This window comes from Malania oleifera, chromosome 13 (assembly GCF_029873635.1).
Source record: "Malania oleifera isolate guangnan ecotype guangnan chromosome 13, ASM2987363v1, whole genome shotgun sequence".
Classification (NCBI taxonomy): Eukaryota; Viridiplantae; Streptophyta; class Magnoliopsida; order Santalales; family Ximeniaceae; genus Malania; species Malania oleifera.
Window position 1 is genome coordinate 81,046,230 of NC_080429.1, and position 25,968 is coordinate 81,072,197.

The 25,968-nt window shown below is 32.7% G+C and overlaps 1 long non-coding RNA gene across 2 annotated transcripts; it reads left to right on the forward strand.

The window, feature by feature from the left end:
- The first annotated feature begins 540 nt into the window (after nt 1–540).
- On the forward strand, nt 541–5,919 carry LOC131146660 (uncharacterized). Of its 2 annotated transcripts, none has more exons than XR_009134426.1 (2): nt 541–1,268; nt 5,320–5,919. It is a non-coding gene; the product is annotated as an uncharacterized LOC131146660 (long non-coding RNA). The 2 variants fall into 2 exon arrangements; XR_009134425.1 differs by having other exon boundaries at nt 5,329–5,919.
- Nucleotides 5,920–25,968: the final 20,049 nt, after the last annotated feature.

Genomic DNA, 25,968 nt, shown 5'->3' on the forward strand with positions numbered 1-25,968 from the left:
AAATTTATAACTTGAAAAATACCCTTTAATCATTTGAAGATAACTTGAAAATAAAAAGAAGTCAGTAGGGATTTTGATCCTGGTCGATGAATGCATCAATTTCAATCCTCTTTGTTGGTATAGGAGGAATAATTAAGATTCTACTCATATACGAGAATAATTTTGGTATTATTATTACATCATTATTTGTATTGTTGATCATTATGAGAAATAATAACTATTTCCGTTTAGCATTTTTTCATTCCAATGCCCAAGATATGAGGTATGGTTTGACATTAGATGGGTTGATCAACTCATTTAATAATCAATTTCTCACTATGTTATGAAACGAATCATTTATGTGTTTATGTACTTTGCACTTTTACTATTATAAATTTTAATATATTGAATTTGTTTTTTTGTCACGTCAAATATTATGGTTCTATTAAAAATAATGAATTAATTATGTGAGTATATGTTAGTAAATAGTGATTTTTTTTTTTCTTTTGCAATAATTGACAATTATTGTAAAAAATAATTGACCTCTGGAAAGACCAATGCCCCACTGCCTCTGCCTTTGCCTCATCCACTCCGTTCGCTCCACCACTCCCATTCCTTCTCCCGCAGCAGTCTCCTCCATTACGCCGCCACTCATCTCTGTCGTTCCATGGCCATAACCACCAACAACAATTCCGCCTCCTCCCCCGTAGCCGCCGGCGAGCCTATTTCCCCAGCCACCACGCGTCTGGGCTGGATCGGTACAGGCGTCATGGGCCGGTCTTGTGGAAATGGGAAGCTGAATCCTGCGCTTTAGCTGGTACTGGTACACCAGGCCTCTTGCAATTGCAGGGTGCCATACAAGAATTTGCGAGCTTTGGACTCAATCGCGTAAACCCCAAATTGAGAGGACTCTGCCAGGCGAGGCGATTCAGGATTCATGGCGGGTGACTCAGTCTCATCCCCCTCTCCTAGCAAAGTCCTCGAACCCCAAACCCTAGCCCTACCCTGGTCTTCCACGCCTTTCTTCAAAGGCAAAGACAAGTTCCAAGAACCCAAAGATCATCCTGTAGAAGAAGAAGAAAAAGAGGAAGAACGTGGGGAGGAATTGATGGATTCAGATCCGAATCCACAGCTGTGACCACTACTTCTGCTTCGTCTGCATCATGGAGTGGGCCAAGGTTGAGTCTCGCTGCTCCATGTGCAAGCGGCGCTTCTCCTCCATTCGCAGGCCGCCCAAGGAGGGGGTGTTTGCTTGTGAACGGATTGTCAATGTTCCTGTTCGTGATCAGGTGAGGAATATGTGGCTCTTATTGAGATGTTTTTGGTAATTTACTGTGATTCTTTGGTGCTAGTGTGACTGAAAATGATAATTTCTTTGAATGTTTTAAATTGCTTCGAAATGCTTTGTTATAGGCATCGATTTTGCTTCCATTTTGGAATTAATATTCTTGCTTCTGAAAGCAAAATTAACTTCGTGCGACTAGTTGTGAAAGAGAAAGTTCTTCATAAGGGGCTGTTTGGTTTGTGGATCCTTCTTTATTTAAGGTGCGTATGAAAAAAATTAGGTCATCCAATAGGGCCAACATGGTCCTTCCATTAGACCTTCTCATCTAATGAAAATACTCCAAATAATGAGTTTCATATGGTAGGATCCATGTATAATTTATTGGGATTCACTCTTTGAAGTGTTTTTATTGGATGAAAGGGCCTAATGCGAAAATCATGATAGTCCGTTCGGAGGACATTTCCATGTTTTGTTTGGCCTGAGAAGCGACGCCATGTGAATGAAGGAATTCCTTTTCCTGGTTCCCATGCTCAGCTTTGGGGATCTTTTATACAAATAGGCATCCAAATTTGTGGGATTAAAATGTCCCTAATATTTAGATAGGTATTATCATATGCGATTATGTTGATTATAATGATAAATATTTATAAAACTAGATGAAATAATGAAAATAGGAAGTAATATCACTATTGTTTTTAAATAGTATAATATTAAATTATATTATACTATATTGTATTGTTAATTACTTAAATCTTCTAATGACTTCTATATATCGTATTAATAAATGATATATTAATGTACTTTACTGTATTTTATATTAGAACAAAAGACATTGACATCCTTGAGATTTGGCGAAAAGATAAGGACTTAAGGTTTCAAAAATCTTACATACCTCTCTTGACATTTGATATTTGGGACATTTATACCCCTAAATAAATTGTTTTTTTGCCAAATATAAGGGGAGGTATGTGGAATTTTTGAAAATTTAGGGGAGGTTCATGGAATTTTTAAAACATTAGGGAATGTTCTTGTCTTTTTGCCAAATCTCAAGAGAGACTAGTGTCTTTTACCCTTTATATTATAATTTTTTATCACACACGATTATGATATTTACCACTGTAAACTGTTATAATGCTTAAAAAAATATAAAGCAAAATCATATTATTTTATATAATAAGATAATATTCTTATACTAAAATATGATAACATGAGCGGTACTATACCATATCATATTATAGCACTAAAGTATTATAAAATAAATTATTCTATATGATAATATGAAAATTTGACTATTCTTCATAAATTATTAGATAGGCAGGTCAGTGGTATTCTAATAATATTAATGAAATGTCTCACAAGATTCCATGTTGAACCAAACACAAATATTGGCATCTTGTGTATGTTCTTTGGAGTCTTATAATGTGAACCAAGAAAAAATATTCTTGAATCTTTCTCGGAAGGAAAATGTGGGCCATCATGGGCCCGTGACATCATGGACCCACGTGACAGAAAAAGAGAAGGAAGATAGAAGCTTGTGGGCACTTGTGGCTTACTATCTCCTTTTTGCCACGTGGGTCCGTGATGATCACTGGTCCATCATGAATAACATTACTCTTTTTGGAACACCTCAGCAATATTACTAGAAACTGGGATATGACCCAACTGTGTATGTTCTTTGGAGTCCTATAATGTGAACCATGAAAAAATATTTCTAAAATCTCATTCTTGGGAAATGGATTTGTGAGAATGTCATTCTAAGGGCATTTTGACATATTGCAAGCCAAATGCTCCTTAAAAGCAGATTTTGGATGTATTAGCCTACTTTGAAGGTAAATTTGTTCTTAATTTCAGCTTTTAAAAGCACGAAAAGCTGCTTTTGAAATGCTAGAGTCGAATGGTGCATGCAGCATAAGAGAGTGATTATGAGTTTCAATTGCTTATTGTGTGGTGTGGAGGCTCTCTTTGGTTTGCATGATAATAACACTGGAAGTAAAAATTTCAAGTTTTTCTGCTTATTTTTAATATAAGGTTCGAGTCTCTTTTAGAGTGGAAACAAATTAGGATGATGCGGGCTAGGATGGACACTGATACATTACACCATACCTACACAGCAATACAGAAAATTTAGAGAAATTAAACAACTGCGATACCTCAGCTAATGTGTGTGTGTGCTTTTCTTGTATTTTCCCCTTTTGTACGTAAATATTCTAGTAAAATAAATTGAAGATGAATTTAGGAATTATTCTCATACACATTTGACAAATAAACATCATTCAGGCCCATTGAGTGCATTTATTTTTTGTAATTTCACTTTTCACATTCATAAAAATACAATTAGATTTATAAAATGTAGCACAAAAGACCTTGTGAAATGTCAAAAGCATTGTTCCAACAATAAATTCAAACCCAAGAACAAAAGGCATGAGAAACTAGAAAGATTGATAGTCTAGAAATGTCTGAGATGTGTCTTTTTAAAAAATAAATTTATTATTTTTTGACATAAGTTGAATATCTATCCCACTGTTTTGATAGCAACTTAAACTTAAGGGGCTTTGGAGTGTCATTGCCTCCTGGGGATGCACTAAATGAGGTTGATAATCTAATGCTTCAACTGGAATGTGCATGTGTAAGTGCCCCAAAAGAGAGAGGGAAGTGCAACTTATTATTATTATTTTTTAATGAACAAAAAATATTTATTAACATCAGAAAAGAGAGAAGATACCATATGGAGGATATGACGTCATCCAAATAACCAAAAACAAAAACAGCAGAAATTGAAATTACTAAGCAACGCTCTCCAATCTCTCAGCATGTAGCTTCAAATAACTTCTCTAAAATGTCATGTGTAGAATACCAGAGTGGAGTGAGAAAGAGCACCCTAAACCATATAAAACAAGAGTGCCAACGCCTGTAAAAGTTCTAGCATTGAAACTTTAGCGTCATGTAGAAAATGTGATGTAGTAACAATAGTAAGAGTACTACCCAGAGGGTAAGTAGGGAGATGAATAGATGGAAGAAGAAGAAGAAGAAGAAGAAGGAAAAAGGAAGAAGAGAGAAGAAGATACAACATACAAGTAGGGGGGGGGGGGGGTTGCTTTGCTTAACTTCACCTTTCAAACTCTCTAAAAACTGCTCTTACAAGCTTTGACACCCTATTTACAAGAAAGCCTAAATTATAAGAAATTATGCATAAACCCCTAAAGATACAAAAAATTATGGATAAACCCCTAAAATATCCTTGTATTATGAACAATCCCCCAAACACACTGGAGCCTTCTACACATTAAACTGTGGCGAGTATGTGATGATAGCTATTTTCTTTTGGCATTTTCCTATTCCAATGCCCAAGATATGAGGTATGGTTTGATATTAGATAGGTCAATCAAATCAATATATGACTACATATGACTTTTCCTTTAAATATTTCAAGTTGATATCTGAGTGCACCCTGCTATTTGTCTGATTACACTAATACTCAATTTCTCATCGTGTTATAAAAACAAGCCATTTATCTATTTGCGTCCATAGGCACTCTTTTTTAGTGAGTGCCATCATAATCTATAACATCTTTAATAAATTTTTAACACAAATCACAAGCTATAACTTCTAAAACATTAAATTTAATTTTTTGTCACATGAAATATCATGGTTCAATTAAAAATAAGTAATCAATAAACTTCCATGTATATGTATGTTTGTAGATAGTGCTACATTAATTTAAGGGTAAAAGACATTAATCTCCATTGAATTTTGACAAAAACACAATTATTTCTATTCAAGTTTTAGAAATTTTCAAGACTTTTCCTTAAATTTTAAGAATTATACAAACTCTATTGAGGTTTATGATAATTTTTGAAATGTCATGAGAGATATTAAGTAATAGTGTAATACCCTTTCTCTCTCTTTAATTGTGGGGGTCACAACTTGCATGGTGCGTCCTACAAACTTATCCCCAAATCTTAGATGGTTTCCGTCCTGGCTTCCTGCTCTCCCTTGTCTTCTACAGATCCATTTAGGGATCTTGTAGAAATGGGAAGCTGAATCTTGTGCTTTAGCTGGTACAGGATGCCTCTTTCAATTGAAGGATGCCATACAAGAATTTGCGAGCTTTGGACTCAATTGCGCAAACCCCAAATTCAGAGGACTCTTGTCAGGCGAGGCGATTCAAGATTCATGGTGGGTGACTCAGACTCATCTCCCTCTCCTAGCAAACTCTTCAAACCCCAAACCCTAGCCCTACCCTCGTCTTCGACGCCTTTCTCCAAAGGCAAAGACAAGTTCTAAGAATCCAAAGACGATCCTGTAGAAGAAGAAGAAGAAGAAGAAGACGAAGAGGAAGAACGTGGGGAAGAATTGATGGATTCAGACCCGAACCAATGTGGGGTATGTTTAGCGGAAGAAGGGAAGACCATTAGAGGGTGGATCAACAGCTGTGAGTCTGTGACCACTACTTATGCATCGTCTGCATCATGGAGTGGGCCGAGGTTGAGTCTCGCTGCCCCATGTGCAAGCGGCGCTTCTCCTCCATTCGCAGGCCGCCCAAGGAGGGGGTGTTTGCTTGTGAACGGATTGTCGATGTTCCTGTTTGTGATCAGGTGAGGAATATGTGGCTCTTATTTAGATTTTTTTTGGTAATTTACTGTGATTCGTTGGTTCTAGTGTGACTGAAAATGATAATTTCTTTGAATGTTTTAAATTGCTTCGAAATGCTTTGATATCGGCATCGATTTTAATTCCATTTTGGAATAAATAGTCTTGCTTCTGAAAGTAAAATTAACTTCATGCGACTAGTTGTGAAAGAGAGAGTTTTTCATAAGGGGCCTTTTGGTTTGTGGATCCTTCTTTATTTCAGGTGCCTATGAAAAAAATTACATCCTCCAATAGGACTAACATGGTCCTCCCATTAGACCCTCTCATCTAATGAAAACACTCCAAATAGTGAGTCTCATGTGCTAGGATCTACTAATAATTTAATAGATTTACTATTTGAAGTGTTTTTATTGGATGAAAAGGCTTGATGCGAAGATCATGTTGGTCCGTTCAGAGGATTTAATTTTCTTTCGGTGCTTATAGCTCACGATTTCCATGTTTTGTTTGGCCTGAGAAGCGACACCATGTGAATGAAGGAATTCCTGGTTCCCATGCTGAACTTTGGGGATCTTAAATACAAATAGGCATCCAAATTTGTGGGATTAAAATGTCCCTAATATTTAGTTAGGTATTATCATATGTGATTATGTTGATTATAATGATAAATATTTATAATACTAGAGATAGGAAATAATGAAAACAAGAAGTAATAGCACTATTGTTTTTAAATAGTATAATATTAAATTATGTTATACTATATTGTATTCTTAATTACTTAAATCTCCTAATGACTTCCATCATATTAATAAATGATATATTGATGTACTTTTCTGTATTTTATATTAGAACAAGATATTGACCTCTCTTGAGATTTGACGAAAAGAAAGGACCTCTTTGAGGTTTAAAAATCTTATATACTTCTCTTGACATTTGATATTTGGGACATTTATACCCCTAAATAAATTGTTTTTTGGCCAAATATAAGGAGAGGTATGTGGAATTTTTGAAAATTTAGGTGAGCTTCCTGAAAATTTTAAAACATCAGGGAAGATCCTTGTCTTTTTTCCAAACCTCAAGAGAGGCTAGTGTCTCTTACCCTTTATATTATAATTTATTATCACACACTATTATGATATTTACCACTGTAAATTGTTATAATGCTTAAAAAATATAAAGCAATATCATATTATTTTATATAATAAGATAATATTCTTATACTAAAATATGATAACATGAGTGGTGGTATATCATATCATATTATAACACTAAAGTATTATAAAATAAATTCTTCTATATGATAATATGAAAATATGACTATTCTTCATACATTATTAGATAGGCAGGTCAGTGGTATTCTAATAATATTAGTGAAATATCTCACAAGATTCCATGTTGAACCAAACACAAATATCGGCATCTTGTGTATGTTCTTTGGAGTATTATAATGTGAACCAAGAAAAAAAATTCTTGAATCTTTCTCGGAAGGAAAATGTTAGCCATCACGGGGACCCATGTGGCAGAAAAGGAGAGGAAGATATAAGCTTGTGGGCTCTTGTGCCTTACTCTCTCCTTTTTGCCTTGTGGTTCCGTGATGATCATTGGTTCATCATGAATAACATTACTCTTTCTGGAATGCCTCAACAATATTACTAGAAACTGGGATATGACCCAACTGTGTATATTCTTTGGAGTCCTATATAGTGTGAACCAAGCAAAACTATTTCTAAAATCTCATTCTTGGGAATTGGATTTGTGGGAATGCCATCCTAAGTGCTTTTTGACATCTTGCGAGCCAACTGCTCCCTAAAAAGCAGATTTTGGATGTATTAGCCTTCTTTGAAGCCAAATTTGCTCTCAACTTCAGCTTTTAAAAGCACGAAAAGCTGCTTTTGAAATGCTAGAGTCAAATGGTGCATGCAGCATAAAAGAGTAATTATGAGTTTCAATTGCTTATTGTGTGGTTTAGAGGCTCTCTTTGGTTTGCATGATAATAACACGGGAAGTAAAAATTTCGAGTTTTCTCTGCTTATTTTTAATATAAGGTTTGAGTCTCTTGTTTTTTCTGCCTATTTGTAATTTCACTTTTCACTAAATGTTGTTGATAATCTAATGCTTCAACTGGAATGTGCAACTGTAATTTCACTTTTCACAATTGCTTATTGTGTGGTTTAGAGGCTCTCTTTGGTTTGCATGATAATAACACGGGAAGTAAAAATTTCGAGTTTTCTCTGCTTATTTTTAATATAAGGTTTGAGTCTCTTGTTTTTTCTGCCTATTTGTAATTTCACTTTTCACTAAATGTGGTTGATAATCTAATGCTTCAACTGGAATGTGCAACTGTTAGGTTGTGGCACATGTATAAGTCCCCCCCAAGAAAGAGGAAAGTGCAACTTATTATTATTATTATTTTTAAATGAACAAAAAATATTTATTAACATAAGAAAAGAGAGAAGATACCATACGGAGGATATGACATCATCCAAATAACCAAAAACAAAAACAGCAGAAAATGAAATTACTATGCAACGCTCTACAATCTCTCAGCATGTCGCTTCAAATAACTTCTCTAAAATGTCATGTGTAGAACACCAGAGTGGAGCGAGAAAGACCACCCTAAACCATATAAAACAACAAGAGTGCTAATGCCTGTAAAAGTTCTAGCATTGAAACTTTACTGTCGTGTAGAAAATGTGATGTAGTAACAATAGTAAGGGTACTACCCAGAGGGTAAGTAGGGAGATAAATAGATAGAAGAAGGAAAAAGGAAGAAGAGAGAAGGAAGAAAATACAAGTAGGGGTGGGGGGACTCAGCTTAACTCCACCTTTCAAACTCACTAAAAACTGCTCTTACAAGCTTTGACACCCTATTTACAAGAAAGCCTAAATTATAAGAAATTATGAATAAACGACTAAAGATGCGAGAAACCCTCAAAAACAAAAAAGCCTTCTACACATTGAACTATGGTGAACGTAAGCAGCTCCCTCCTTTTAAAACAAGGCTAAATTGGTGAATTGTGAAGTTCAAGAATTTTGAAATGTGGAAGACTTGATGAAACTAAAAGTTAGGACCTTGTTTTTTACGATTATCATATTTTGGCATATTTTTGTTGTTATAGAAGCCTTACTGGGTTTTCCTTTGATTTGAGACTAATCTTGGTTTTTAATGTTTAAGTTATGAATGTAATGAGTTTACAGCATATAATTCCAAATATTTAATTAGATTATTGTGACCCACTGGTTGGACCACTGATCAGGTGACCCAGTCCCTTCACCGGGTCAGTGGCTGGGCTGGGTTCTATTATGTTCATATTGTTCATCTAGAGTTATATGTTGGTTTTTGTTGGATTGAATTTTTTTCTAGTTTTAGTTCTAAAAATAAGCATACTAACTATGAAATTTTAATCTCATGATTTATGTATTGAACTTTCAAATTTTTTGATCTAGTTTGATCCAAAAAACGTTTTGTTTTATTTTTGAAGTGTTATTTTATTTGTTCAGTAACTTTGATAAGTTGTGTTCAAAATGCATACATGTTCTAATTTTTAATATAAGGTTTTCCAATTTAATAATTATTTTAGTTGACAAGAGATAACTTCTTTAATTATCAAATAGGGCATGTTTCACCTCAAAGGCATATGGGAGTACAAGCCCCAAATTGCATAACTTTATGATTTGCATATTTTGAGTGATAGAGAGAAATAACATAATTGATAAGTTACCATTGCCTTGTGCACTAATATTCCTTTCTTTATGTGCAATTTATAGTTAGTGTAGATTGATGCAATTAATCAACATACATGGTTTTATTACCAATAGAATGTAGGATCTAAATATGAGCAATTTATGTAGAAGTACAAATATGCTATTGAACTAGAGAGGTGTTTGTAAAAGCTGTAATTAGTATGAAAGCTAGTGGCCAACTAGCAGGATTTTGCCTATTACATGAATAAGTTGCAATCTAAAAAAGTTTATTATTCTTGTATTAATGGTTTTTGAAGGTTCTTTCTCTTTATTTAGCCATCTGTTTTTATCATTTTCCCATTGTTTTTCGTATTTACTCCACTTTGTAGAATGGTGTAGTTATTTATTGGATGTTTTGAAGTAATAGCTACAGATATGATGATAAAACTAGGAATACACAATACAATGACACTAACCAAGAGAGGTATTTAAATCCTTATCATGTCTTCCTTTTTGCATTTATGGTTTGCAATAATCGAAATATTGCCATTTTGATTATTTTTTGTTATTTAACTCATTAATTATTCGTTTCCATGGTCTTTAATAGTTAGAGTGAGTTTGCCACAAAAGAAATTTATGAATATTATTCTATTTGCCCCAGCTATCTTTTATTTATTGTTAAATTATAAACAACAAAAGAAAATGCTTAGAGAAATTAATCGGACTAAATTTATGCAAATAAAATTCTTGAGCAGTAGTTTTTATTATTTGTGCAAATAAAATTATTTGCCTCAATTGAGAAGATTAATCCTTTTTACTATCTTCACTTCATGGATTGAGATCAAGATAGCTGCATGTATTTTGTATAAAGCTACAAGATTAGAGGCTTTCATCTTCTTAGATTATTTTGTTTGGGATCGACGTGCTACTTCCATTTGTCAGCATCCTTGGACAGAATCTAATATTGAGAATTACTAAGAAGAAATTGTTTTGGGTGTAGTGGAAACTTTTTATACAATGTATATTTGTTCAAGATTCTAAGATCCAAGCCATTGAATTGGAGATATAGTGGTTTTTTCTTGGTTGGTTTGTCATTTGGGCTTTTAGGCTTATTTCCATTCAAATTTCCATTCCATTTTTCCCCCTGTCACTACTGAAATGGATTGTTTATTTATTGTGGAATGAAATGAGGTAGGAAAAAATGGAATGGAAATTTGAATGGAAATATGACAAAATCAAGTGATAAATTCAGTTCCATTGGATCTCAACATACCAAACAATTTGTTAGGGTTTAGTTCACATGTGGATGTGTTCCGTAGAAATGATCCCCATTGTTATTTGTTCTATATGATCCCAAGTAATTCTAATTGTCAAAAAGCCAACATGTTGGCTTGCATTTCTCTATCCCTCAAGAAATCGACAATAAACTTGTTGAGTCAATCTTCTATAAAAATTTTGTTAAAAAACAGTGGGTTAAAATAAAAAAATAAAATCCTCTAATTTTTAGTATTTTTGTCTCAAATTAATTTAAACTTGACCGATTGAATTCTAAAAGAAAATAATTAGTAGTTTTTATGATTTTAACTCCTTATTTCTTACACAGTAATTATGACTGTCAATGCCTCTTTATGTATAGATGTAAAATTAGTGAACTCATTTATTTTGTATGTAAACAAAAAAATTTGATGAATTTTATTGATTGTAACCCTTATTAATGTTTGTAAAAAAAAAAAAAAAAAACATGCTTATGATCTATCTGGGAAACTTTAATGAAGTTCTACATAGAGTAAGAGAAAATATATCATTTTCAAGAGATATATATTTGCATTTCTATGCTAGATTTTTTAACCATTCAAATATAAATATATATTTTTCAATTACGAAGTTTTAACATAGGATGCCCCATTCTAATAATTCAAGAGCCAGCAATATTATTTATGACGAAGAACAAAATTATTAAAATGTTAATGAAAAGCTAATTAAAATGGATTCCATTAATTGTATGTTTGATATGCTAGAATGTAATAGAATTAGAAGTTGGGTGCAGTAAAACGAGTTAGTGGGTTAGGTTTGTGCAGATCGTAAATAGATAGTGGTTAAATGGGTTCGGGCTTAGGTTGACCCGTTTATTAATGGGTGATCAATATATAAATACAAACCTGCTTGTTTAATAAATGAATCATAAATTGATACCCATTGAGAATTTGTTTATGACCTGTTTAAAAGTATAATTTGTTTATTTTTAATTTTTTAAAACATTTCATATAAAGTGACATTTTTTCGAAAAAAAAACATCATTTTTTATTTATTTATTAATTTCTTAACAAAAAAACATAAAATATACAAAAATAGTACATCTTTCTAATTGATTATTTTTTTAATGATATATATATCAAAGTAAATGAGTCACCTGATGGGTACTCAACTCAAACCCGCCTAACCTGTTTATTAAATGGGGTCTGGTTCAAGCCATTTATAAACGGGATTTAATTCAAGTTGATCCATTTATAAACGGGTCAGGTTCAGGTGGTAGTGCAGGTTGCGGGAGTGATTCTCACGAGATCAGGTGTTCAAACCCTTTCAGGTTCGTTTTCGCCCTTGGATTCCTGAAATTTATCTCTTTTTGGAGTTGTGGGGTCGGTTTCAAGGGGCGTGCGATTAGTCACGTGGACCGTAAAACGAACACGAGAAAATCCGGTGCATAATCCAAAAAAAAAAAACTTACACTAAACCTAAATCCTATTTAAATGGGTGGGTTACGAACCACTCGTTGATTTTCGATCCATTTTGCCACTTCTAATTAGAAGAAATGAATCGAAATTTTCGCTTGATTTCATCTTATTTCTCATCTAAATTTTCATTCCATTTATTTCTTAGCTCATGTGTAATTCCATTCCACAAACCAAACACTTGTAATTCAATCATACTAATTTTATAATAATAAAAATGAATGTTCCATAATTTACCATGGTTTTAATGAATGAATCAGAATCAAAATTTTCACTTGATTTCATGTTATTTCTCATCTAAATTTTCATTCCATTTATTTCTTAGCTCATGTGTAATTCCATTCCAAACCAAACACTTGTAATTCAATTGTACTAATTTTATAATAATAAAAATGAATGTTCCATAATTTACCATGGTTTTAATGTTGGAACCATCAACAAGGTGCAAGGTTTTGAAGCATGCTGAGTTCTTGATAAATACAACTTTGGAGGAATACAAGATAATTAATGTAGAGTGCAAGTCCTTCCCTAGAGGTTGAGTAAAATTTTTCTTATCATGTATTAAATTATTTTTTCCACCATATTACAATTATATCCCAATTTTCATAATAATTAATTTTATGTTTTTAAAATATAAATGCTGAAAAAAAAAGGACTTAATCTAATTAACAATAAGAACTCCAAATTTTCAAGACAAACATAATTTTTTTTTATTTTGTTCTTGCAAAAAAAAAAACATTATTATCGACCAATAAATCTTATTTATAATTTAAACAATAATATTAGACAGACTAGTTGTAGTTTGTATGGATGTGCACATACACTTATATAATATGTCAACTGAAAAATTAAATAGACAAATCAATAAAGCATAGCTAATTAAGTAACATTTAGAAAAATTAAATTTACAAAGGTTAAGTCTTATTAGTTAAAAATAGTTGTTGCAGAAAGATTGTTTTTATTATAATAGAACTTGGATTTAAAATTTATAGAATTTAATAGAATTTATAGAAAAAAAAATTTATTTTGACAATTTTGATTATAAAAAAACTAAAATTTGATTTTTTTTTTTTTTTTATTATAAAATTTATATATGCTATCAATCTATGCCATAAAAAATGCATTGACTTAAAGGTTGTTAAGATCTGTGAGTATTAAATAAACCAAACATTATGAATTTTAAGTAACTTAATATTTAGAAATTTGTATTTATAATTTTAATTGATTATATTTCTATTTAAAAAGCTTTATTAAAAATTTAGTATTTGAAAACATTGTGTTAGCTTTGAGTATGGCCTCACTAGTGTTAAAAATATTAAGTTTCAAATATATTATTCTAAATTGTTTGATATTTCTTCTGATAAAAATTACATTTTCATACTCATAAATTTTTCATGTTGTATGAAATTTTTTCGAGATATAAAAAATTTTGAAATGCTTGAATAGACTCCAAATGGAAAATACCCTTATTTTGTTTTATTGATATTATCGTATGATATAATTATAAATAATCAAAAATTAATTTTTAGAAAGATATGAATAGTCTTAAAAGCATGATAAGTGTTTAATATAGGTGTTTTCTTGACCAACACATTTTCTAACTATAGAAAATGCTCGTGAAGAAATTCAATAATTTAAATCTATTGATAATACCTAAGTTTTATAGTAATTAAAATATTTATCTAAAAAAAGAAAGAAAATACACATTAAAAGAAATTCAATAATTTAAATCTATTGATAATACCTAAGTTTTATTGTAATTAAAATATTTATCTAAAAAAAGAAAGAAAATACACATAAAAATTCTCATGCCATTATAGGGGGCCTAAAAGAGAAAGATGTATTGTATCAACAATGACAACACAATGAGTTTATAACTCCTCCCACTCTATATAAACTTGCATATGTCAAAAGCTTTCATGTCATTCCTTTTCTCTTCGAAAGATAAAGGCACAATGAGCTTTGATGCAACATTAAACTTTTTTATGTCAATGGTAGATGGTTCCCTCGTTTTGAAGTATTTCAAGATGAAATATTTTTACTTGGCGGCACAGAAAGAAGAATCTTTCTAGAAGAAGGTCCTTGTTCTTGGCAGGTCAATGAAAAGAATGTAACTTATGTAATGAGCTTATAATTATTTTGATCGTTTATTTTTTCTTCTCCTTGTATTTTCTTTCTGTGTTTCTCTTGATTGTTTCAAGATGGTGAGAAACGTATGGCTATCTAATTGTTTGGTGGTTTAGAAACAATATTCATAGTTGGTGCAACTTACTTGTTTACTTATTTTTTAGTTTGTAAAATTTCCAGTACTTCAAATTAAAATTTTAATTATTACCCAAATCAGAGATGTGGTTGACGCAACATCATGGCCATAGAAGAAAATTACAACTGTAACTAGGGCAGGATTGTTAATTTGGGACACCAAATTTTTTTTTTTCACTGATGAATTTTCTATATTACATTTTGGGATGGCTCAAAAAGTTAGTAGATTAAAAAATTTATGAGTGTAGTCCATATATATGGACTTCCAATTAATTGAAAGAAAAAGTCAAATATATTCCAGGATGACGAATAAAAAATGCATTGACGCTATTTATTAGGTAGAAATTTGGTAGATCAACAAATTTATGATTTGAAAAACTTCTTTAACCTTTTGAAGATGACTTAAAAATAAAAACAACTCTGACAAGGATTTCAAACCTCGTCCGACTCAATTCCAATCTCCTTTCCTCATATTGGAGGAGTAATTAGGAGTTAACGCGTATCTTTCACATAATTTAAGACAAAGAATGATTATTTATATTACCACTTACCTTGACACACTTAACTTTTTATTTTTATTTTTTTAAATAATATTTTCAAAAGATATATATTTGCATTTCTATGCTAGATGTTTTAACCATTCAAATATAAATATATTTTTCCAATTACAAAGTTTAAACTTGGGATGCCACATTTTTCATTCAAATTTTTGTGTCATGGCAGTGTGATAGTTTCGTGCTAATAATTAAAGAGCCAACAATAGTATTTATGACGAAGATAAAAAATATTAAAATATTAATGAAAAGCTTATTAAAATGTATTCTATTAATTGTATGTTTGATATGCTAGAATGTATTAAAATTAGAAGTAGGGGTGGCAAAATTGGCTAGTGGGTCGGGTTTGGACGAATTATATTTGGGTATGAGTTAAACGGATTCGGATGATCCGTTTATTAACAGGTTACTAAACTTCAACACGCCTTTTTAATAAATAGGTCATAAATGGGTACTTGTTGAGAACTCATTTAAAAATATATTTTATTTATTTTTAATTTTTTAAAACATTTCATATAAAGTGACATAATTTTTTTTAAAAAAACAACTCTTTATTTTATTTATTAATATCTTAACAAAAAAATATAAAATATAGAAAATAATACATCTTTCTAATAGATACTTTTTAATGTAATATATATATATAACTAAACAAACGGTTACCCAACTCAAACTCGCCTAACCCATTTATTAAAAGAGGTCGGGTTCGGATTGACCATTTATAAAAAGGGTCACCTTATGCTAAACTTAAACCCGATTTAAACGGATGGGTCAAGGATCACCCTTCGGGCTTTGACCCGTTTTGAAACCCTTAATTAGAAAATGTTGACTTTTTGAGTCCAATCTCTATTTTAAGAGCAGCTTCTCCCCAAAAGGATTATGGGAGGGATGCAGAGAAGAGTTGAGTGTGAACAGTGTCAAGAATGTGATGGTGCTTACGTTCGACACGACCATTCTGTTGGCAGGTGGATGGACAAGATCGATGGGATAAGGTGCTGGCCTCTCGAAGTTCTTCAAGGAAAGGGGTAGAAGTATATTCCAGGGCATTATCAGACCAAAAGACTTTAATGGTAAGACCAAACTGAGTTGTAATCATCTGCTTAAAGTCATGAAAAACATTAAGTAACCTAGTGTGATCATGCAAAAGATAAATCCATGTATACCGAGAGTAATCATCGATAAAAATGACAAAGTAACGAGACCCGCCCTTAGTAAGAACAAGAGCAGGTCCCCAAATATTAGAATGAACCAGATCAAAAGGTGCAGAAGACAAAGAAGTACTTTCATTAAAAGGTAAAGTTTTTTGTTTGCCAAGTTGACAAGGCATACAATCAAAATGTTCAAATTTAACGTCTCCTAAGCAACCACTAGAAGCTAAAGACTGAACGCGAGACAACGAGGCATGACCGAGACGAGAATGCCAAACACTAGAAGACACTGTAGCGAAAAGAGACGGAGGGGAATACGAACGAGGCAAATGCAGATATGTGAGCTCGAAAAGGCGACCAACCCTACGCCCTGTCCCAACAAGCTAGCCCGTCTTCAGATCCTGCACATCACAACCTTTGTGAGAAAAGGTTAAGATCAAACCACATTTAACAAGTTGACCAACATAAAGAAGGTTGAGAGACAAATTAGGCACAACATATGTGTCAGGTATAGAGAAAGTAGGAGTAGAAATATGACCAATATGATTAGCAGACATATGTGAACCATCAGCAGTATAAATTAAGGGAACAAGATTTAAAGACTGCTTATGTGTCACTAAAGAGGAATTAGAGGTCATGTGATTACAGCAAGCAAAATCAATAAACCAAGGTGTAAAGGTACCTGTGGAGACTGATAAGGCAATAGAAGTGCGGGATAGAACTTGGGTGATAATTGCCTCAAGGTCAGTTGTAGAAAGAGACGACAGTGGAGGTGCTGAAGATGGAGCAAAAACTAAGGAGCTCGTGGAGACAGCAACAACATACTTGGAAGAGGAAGAAGCCTTAGCTTTAAGAGCATCCCAAGCATCCTTAGCCTTCTTCTTAGGACAATCAGAAATACGATGATCATCTTCCTTACAATAGTGGCACTGGCATTGAAACGACCCGGTTTAGAAGATGCAATAGCTACAGCAGGAGTAGTTGGAGAAGAGGAATAAGACGGAGCGGTAGCTAAGACCATATCGGTAGAATGAACGCGACGAGTTTGTTGGCGTGTCTCCTAAAAAATGAGCTCCGCAAAAGCAACCTCAAGTGTAGGAAGAGGTGAGCGATGTAACAAAGAAGCCCGAGTATTCTCAAATTAGTCTCGGATATGCATCATAAAGTATATAAACTAACGACGATCCTGATAGGCAGCAAAAAGTTTAATCGACTGCTCATCATAAAAAGCAGGGTCAGCTTGAGAAAGTTGATCCCAAATGCCACTAACCTTAGCATGAAACTCGGCAATAGATTGTCCAGGTTCCTGACGCAGTTGGGAAAGCCTAGTTTCCAACTGACACTCGAGAGCAATATCACTACCACAGTTGTACCGTTTGGCCAAAAAATCCCAAGCAAGTTTGGCATTTCGAAATTTAGGAAGTAAACTCTGAATGGTAGGAACAGATGTATTAATAAACCAGGAAAGGATCTTACAGTGAGTACTTTCCCATTCATCAAGAGCCTCATCAAACTCCTCCGTTGATTACGTGTTAGTTTTCGTGGGTTTTTATTTTGTTCTAGTGACAAAACGCCATAATCTCTGACCAATCAAAAAAACTGACATATGCTGGGCCCATGCATTGTAGTTGGATCCGTTTAGAACAATTTCTATAGGGCCGAAGGAGGGGAAGATTGTTGCCCCAAATGTCAATACAGATTGTGGTGGGTTCTAAATACGTCCTAATAATGACTTTGAAGTGCCAACAAAGTCAACCCCCAGCAAGCGCCTCTCACAAATTAAAAGAGCACGATTTGTTTGAGCCAACCATATGTACGAAGGATGCCATGGACGACATAAATGAGATGTTCAAAATGCTTGTAAAAGAACTCGATTGGTTTTGCGTTTGTGCTTGAAGAACAATTTAGGGATGCGTTTCAGAAGCAACTTCATCAACCATGGCTTTGGCCACTATGATTGATCCTGGCGGTGACAATGGATGGCCGTGGACGCCAAAAAGAAACCAGAGAGACAAGACCGGCAGCGGTTTGGCGAGATGACGACGACGTCGTCCGGAACGACTACCAAAGATGACGATGACATCGTCCGAAACGGCGACGATGCAGAAGAGATGACAGTGAGCAAGGACGGCCACTGCGTTAGCAGGGAGTTCACGAACAGAGACAAGGAGAATAGAGACCGGTGAGGAAGATGGCCGTGGACACTAGACTCAGAGGGACAATCGGCAGTGGTGTGGCTTGAGGACGACGACGTCGTCTAGAACAGCAGCCAAGTGGAGGAGAGACGGAGACGACGATGGCGTCTGAAACGGCAGTGAGCAGGAGGTTTAAAAAAAATATTAGGGTTAACTTGACTTTGATACCATGTTAATATTAAAATTTTTTTGTACAAATACAACTATACACGGGCATCCTTTTTATAGGTTACGAGGAGGCATACAAGGGTACAAGAGTACAAGGGCATTTTAGGGAGATATACTAACAAATGCTTATAAAGCATATGTTTCTTATGTGTGTATTTAACATGTAAACAAGTCTATTAATTTAACACACACACATAAGGAAACGACGATGAAAGTTTGCAGGATTTAAAACCTATACGATCAAACGCATTCCATGAAGTCAAAAGAGTAAAAAGACGAAGAAAAATTTATTTCTTATTATAATTACATTTATTTTTATTATTTGGTCTATAATAATGTATGCATCTACATGATATGGTTATTTGCTCAGACAATACCGTAAATTGACCTTAGGGTTTGGTCAACCGACACTGGATTTTTGGAATTAATTAAAAAGCTTAGACCTTAGATAGACCCTATGTAAAGATCCGAAAATTTAAAAGGATTAAAATAATTTAGAAAAAAAATATAAATAAAATGACAGATAAATAAATAAAAGGAATGGCGTGGGAAAAGAAAAAAAAATTTAAAATTTAAAAAATTAAATTAAATTAAGATAAATTAAATAATTAAATAATTAATTATTAAATTAAATATTTTTACATTAGATTTAAAAAAAATTAATTAAAATGATATATATATATATATGTAAAGTGAAAGAAGAAGGAAGAAGAAGACAAGAGCTACACGCCACCCCCCCTTTTGAAAAATATTTCTACGTGCCAGTCACTCCGTCTCCGTCTCTCTCTTTTTCTCAATTACTTTGCGAGTTTACGACAGATCATGAAACGGAAGGTGCCGTTGGAATCCTGGTTCCGCTGCCGACATTTCTTCTGGAGCAGATTTTTCATGGGAACGACTTAGGTATTGCTTCTAGGGAAAGGTAATTTTTCTCCATTTTCTCAATTTTGCCGTTAATATGTGATTAAATCGACGAACGGGCACCACCACGGGGTCCTAGTCGTCGTCATCGTCATTTTGGCGTATATAATTTTCCAATTGGGATTTTTTAGGTCCTACTCCAAAGCGAGAGTGAGATTTAAGAATTTGGTTAAATTTAAGGAGATAATTATTTATTGGGTATTTAAGGGCCTATGAAGTATTAAATAATATTTTATTCAGGAATAATTTATTAGAACTAAAAATTTAATTTCAGGGTCTAGGTGAATGCCGCAGGTATTTTTCGGAATCCCTGTTGGCGTAGTTCAAGAAATCAGGTAAGGGAAAAAATATATATTAAATCAAAATATTTATAAATTTAATGAAAAAATAAATTGTGTTATATGTACGTATAATTTTTCAGTACGGGTAAAATGCCAACTATTTAAATTATATATATTTTTTGAGTTTAGGGCTGTTTATTAGATATGTATGTGTGAAAATGAACTAATGAAAGTGGAAAAATATTTTCAAAATATTTATGTAAGACATGAAAGGTATTTTTAGTATATAAATATTAAATGTTGGTTGGCTTATTTTACAGGCAATGTATGAATTTTACTGTTAAATTGTGTGGCATAAGAATCTGTGCAGATATATGTTAAATGTATGAGATGCAGGTTAAGTAAAACAGTAAGAATAAAATATGATATGGACAATGTTACCTGTATATGTTAAATGCAACCATGTAAATGTAAGACAGTTGAAAGACAGCCATGTTAGCAAATCTAGTATACTTTTATGTAGACTAACTGATGACAGCTAAAATGAATTGTGTTAGCAGATCTAGCACGTTTCTACGTAAACTAACTGATGATGGCTAATGACCAGTTGTAGTACAAAGTAATGAAATGACGATAAAATGACAATGAAATGAAATGACAAAGGTAAATGATGTAAATGGAAAAGAGTCACTTAAAGTGAAACAAAATATAAAGTTAAGTTATGAATAGAAATGAATGTGCATGAATGTATAATGATAGAAAAGAATGATGTATTATGATAATAGAAGAATGTGTGTACGTAGAACATGTTACGATTGGGTGAGGCGTACCTTTTGCCTGAGGGCTTGCTGAGTAAGGCGAATGCACTAGTAGCTATAGATGTGGTAGTTGCCGCATAACGTACTAGGGCAGAGGGAACCTACTTGTATGGACAGGTAGATTTCCCTATCCTTAAGGCCTTTGACGATAAACTATTGTTGAATGATGTGAATATGAGATTAATTTATCACTTGAGGGCTTACTGAGTAAGGTGAGTGCCCTGGTATGCTTTAACTGCGACATTTGGGTTGCCTAAATATCAGAGCAGAAGGGTGCTACTTGTATGGGCGGGTAATCACCCCTATCCTCGGGTAATCTCGTGGGTTAAACATTTGCATGTGTTTGATTAGAATCAGGGAATGATTTTGGAAATTATGTTAAGGATTTTCAAATGTTAAATATTATGTTATCTATAAACTCATGTTGGCCACGCACTATTTTAATATATGGTTTCTTCCCTTACTGAGATACGTCTCACCCGAATATGAATTTATTTTTTTTCAGGATTTCCTCGAGATCGAACTTTGAGAGCTCGAGGTTTTTATAGCATTACTGGGAAATAGAAAAAGAAAATTGTGTATTTCTATGTTAATTTTGGGGAATGTAAATATTTAAGTTTTATGCATTTATGTTTTAAGGCTATTGAGTAAGGAATGATTGTGAAAATACTGAATTGTTTTGGAGATATATGTAATTATAGAAATGCAGGTGATTGATAATTTATTATGGATTATAGTTAGAATTAGTAAACTCTAGTATTATATTATATGGAGATTATGATTATGTTTTCCGCTGCATATGTTAGGTTAATTATGGATTATTAGGTATAACGCGCCGGACCCGGGATTAAGGGTTCGGGGCGTTACACTCTAGGTCCCTGCATGTAACTTTTACTAAAAAATAGGACTTAGGCTTAAGTTTGAAAGTGTTTCGAGTGATTGAACCTTGTGCGTTCAAAATGCCTTGGTTAACCGAATGGTTGAAAAGTCATAAAGGTTGACTTGGGTTGGGCGACCGAACCAAAATGAATTAATTGTCCTCAATCGACCGAACGTATAGTACTCACTTTTTCACCTTCCTCGGGTGCCCGAACTTTACGTTCAAAAATACCTCTAGTGACCAAACTCAGAAGTTCAGCAGATTGAACTTAAAATTGGGTGACCGAACCTCGAGCATTTAGAAAATCGCCTTGGTTCATCCACCCGAACGTGAAAAACACATTTTCTGTATATGTCTGTTCGGGTGACCAAACCTAAGGTCTGGGCAACCGAATCTCTCGGGTTGCCAAGAATTAATTGCGGTAATTGGGGTTAAAATTCAATTAAACTTTTTTCAAAATCCCCAATAGATCCCTAACAGTCATAATTTTTAGAAAAATTATAAATACCCCTTCATTTGTCAAAATTAGCAACTTTAATTAGCAAATACTTTCTCTCAAATGTTTTTAATCTCTTGTTAATCAAAGTTTCCCCAATTTAATTTTTAATTGCAAAAACTATTTTTTTGGGACAAATCTTTTCTTCTCCAAAACTCTCTTTCCTTTTATTCATTTCAAAAATTATTTTGAAAGAAAACATATTTGTTGTGGGTATTTGTTTTTAGATAACTTACTCTCACATATACTTTGATTTCAGAAGAACAATTTTTAAGAGTAAGCTTGAAGTTTTCTCCGATTAATCATTGAAAAATATTTTTAGGAGAAATATTCATTTTAGGTTAAATCTCTGTAATATTCATTATATATATATTGTTCAAAGATCTTGAAAATATTATTTAGAAAAACACTTTTTTTTTCTACTGAACATTATTTCATATCATATTAGAGAACGCATTTATTTGAACTTAAATATGTACATCTTAACTTATATTTTCAGAAGTATTATTTTGTACAAAAATAAATTTAATGTATCGGTTGGTTTCAGCCCGGATTTGAACTGAAGAGTCTTAACCATGCAAGTGAGACCGATTAGGTTCAGTCCATAATTGAATTGGGGAGTCTCAGCCCCTCAAGTGAGATCAGTTTGGTTCAACCTGAAAATTAAACTGGAGTTTTCCTCACCCCGTAAGGAGAGGATGTAAACGGCTTTTGCTCCGCTCATTTAAGTGAGTAGGGAGAGTGTAATCCTTAGGAGGTATGCCCAATGAGGAGATATAAGCTGGTTTGGTTGAACTTCGATAACAAATATTGTATATTCCTCCCTCCCTATTATCTCATTTACTTTCCGCACTGTAATTTCCGTATGTGTATTGTCCATTTATAGTTATATTTATTTGCATGCATACATTTATTTAAATGAGATATGCTGCACGTGTATGTTCGTACTCATATTTTATTATTTACAAATACGTTATTGTGTTGAATGAGATATGATATGTGGTGAATCGCCGCGAATGTTTAAATTGGTCAAAAAAGATTTAAATGTCCAATTCCCCTCCCTTTTTAGATCACATCAATTCCAACATAAAAAATGAATTGAAATTTTCACTTGATTTCATCATATTTCTCATTTGAATTTTCATTCCATTTATTTCTTACCTCATATGTAATTCGATTCCACAAACCACAAACGTGTAATTCAAGTGTACTAATTTTATAATAAAATAAAAAAGATTACCATGGTTTTAATGTTGGAACCATCAACAAGGTGCAAGATTTTGAATGCTGATTTCTTGATAAATACAACTTTGGAGGATTTAAAATATAAATGTTGAAAAAAACGTAAGTAGGGAGTTAATCTAGTTAACAATAAGAACTCCAAATTTTCAAGAGAAACATAATTTTATTTTATTTTGTTCTTTGACCAATAAATCTTATTTATAATTTAAATAATAATATCGGACAGGGTAATTGTAATCTGCATGTATGTGCACATACACTTATATAATAAGTTAATTAAAAAATTAAATTGACAAATCAATAAAAAGTAACTAATTAAGTAATATTTAGAAAAATTAAATTTACAAAGGTTAAGTATTGTTAGTCAAAAATAGTTGTTGCAGAAAGATTGTTTTTATAATAATAAAACTTGGATTTAGATTATTAGGATTAATCAATCACACCCTCCTCTGATTTGGTGCCACATAGGCGTTTTGAAGGGCCCGTCCATGTAAAAATTATGGATTATAAAAATAATTTGAATTCAATTATTTTATTTAGAATTTATATATATAAATAAATATATGCAATAGTAAATGTCTGTCCATGAAAATTGAAAATATATGAGTATGAAAAAAACCGAACAATTTGAATTTTAAATCACTTTTACCTAATGTTTAGAAGTTTGAAATTTCAAAGTTAGATTTGAATTTGTTCGATTTAAATAGAATTCAATACTATTTTGTATTACATTTTATTCAAATCTATACAAATTTAAATTTAAGATCGAAAAACAACATAATCTCATGTTTTTTTGTTTAAGTCTTTTTTTTTTTTTTTTAAATATGCATGTGTAAAATTTAATTTACATGTATATAATTGAATTGAGGTGCATTTAAAGCCTCAAAAATTCATATTTGAGATCAATATCGAGGAAATTCGAGGATGATTAAATCAACTTATAACATAATTTTTATGTTATTTAGGATAAACTTGATGGCACTCTTGCCCAAAAATTAATTTCATTATTTTATGCTTTTTTATATAGATTAATCTTATGTTTAGAGAGACTTTAGTTTTGAAGTTGTATTTGATTTGAATAAGATATAATTTGAAATTATATTGAAATTTGTCCAAATTTACCCTAATCCAAATCTAAGATCCGAAATTCATGCTCTCAAACGCTACCTAAATATAGATTGATTAGTTTTTGTTTTTTTCTTTTTCTCTATTGAAGGTATGCTAAGATACAATCAATTACATTGTTATAGCCATTGTATTTAAGTCATTTATTATTATTGCAACTTTTTAAATCACACTTATCCATTTATTATTCATAATCTTGGTCAAAATAAAGTGAATATTTTCTTATTACGATATTAATAAATAAAAGTGTGATAAGCATTTGATTTAGTTGTTTTTCTTGGCCAACTCATTTTCCAACTATAGAAATTGTCATTAAGAAATTCAAATCTAAATTTATTGATAACACATAAGTTTTATTGTAAATAAAATATCTCTCTAAAAAAGGAAAGAAAATACACATTAAAATTTTCATGTCATTATAAGAGGGCCTAAAAAGAAATATTTTTTCTTTTTGTATCAACAATGACAACGGATTGACAAAAAAAACTAATAATAGAATAAACTAATGGTAAAAATAGTAAGAATATTACAAGTTTTAAAACGTTGTAACTGCTCCGTCTATATAAACTCGCATATGTTAAAAGTTTTCATATCATTTATTTTTTGTTTCGAAGATAAGGGCAAAATGAATTTTGACGTAGTATTGAATTTTCTTATGTCAATCGTAAATGGTTCCCTCATTTTGAAGTATTTTAGAATGAAATATTTTTATTTGGGAGGGCAAAAAGAAGATTCTTTTCGAAAGAAGATTCTTTTCGGAAGAAAATCCTAATTCTTTGCAGGTCAATGAAAAAAATGTAATATATGTAATAAATTCATTGTTTTGACTTTTATATTATTATTTTTTCTTTTTCTTTTTTCATATTTGCAAGTGATGAAAAGATATCATAAAATTTGAATAGTATAGTATGTAAGAAGGTTTATTTTTCTTCACCTCCTATTCTTCTTTTCCTTTATTTCTCTTGATTGTTTCAAACACACAAACACACACACTAGAAGCGAGTTTTTTCCCGTTTTATTATTAAAAATAAATAAAATATCAAAAAATACTTTGACTGGGAAAAATTTTCCCAAAGTAATGCTCACGTAATTTCGCAACTTGATGCTGCGAGATTTAAAGTGATTGGCTGCTGGAAAGACGGCGTGTGACAAGGAGAGAACCAAATCTCGCAGCTCCAAGCTGCGAGATTTAAATAGAATAGCCTATGGGAAGTTGACACGTAGCGCATAAGGTCAGAAAATCTCGCAGCTCCAAGCTGTGAGATTTAAACGGAGAAGCCTCTCGCTGATTGAGTTATGCAGGGAACTTAACTGGATGCTGCCGGAGGTGGGAGAAGGCTATGCGACGGCGACGGAAAAGGATACAAGCAGCGTGGGCAATGGCGCCGGCAAGGATGGTGAGCGATGACGGCGGCAAGGGGTGTTGGCGACAGTGGCGGCGAGGACTGGTTCTGCTTCAAGAGGTGTTGCAGGGTAAGGACGGGGAGGTTGCCTGAGGTGGTGATGCGTGGTGGTTGTGTTGGTTTTCTGGTGCGATCGGGAGTTGATAACGACGACGATGACAGTGACGATGGTTGCCGAAGTTGTTTGCAGTTGTGTGGTGTCGTGGCCGGA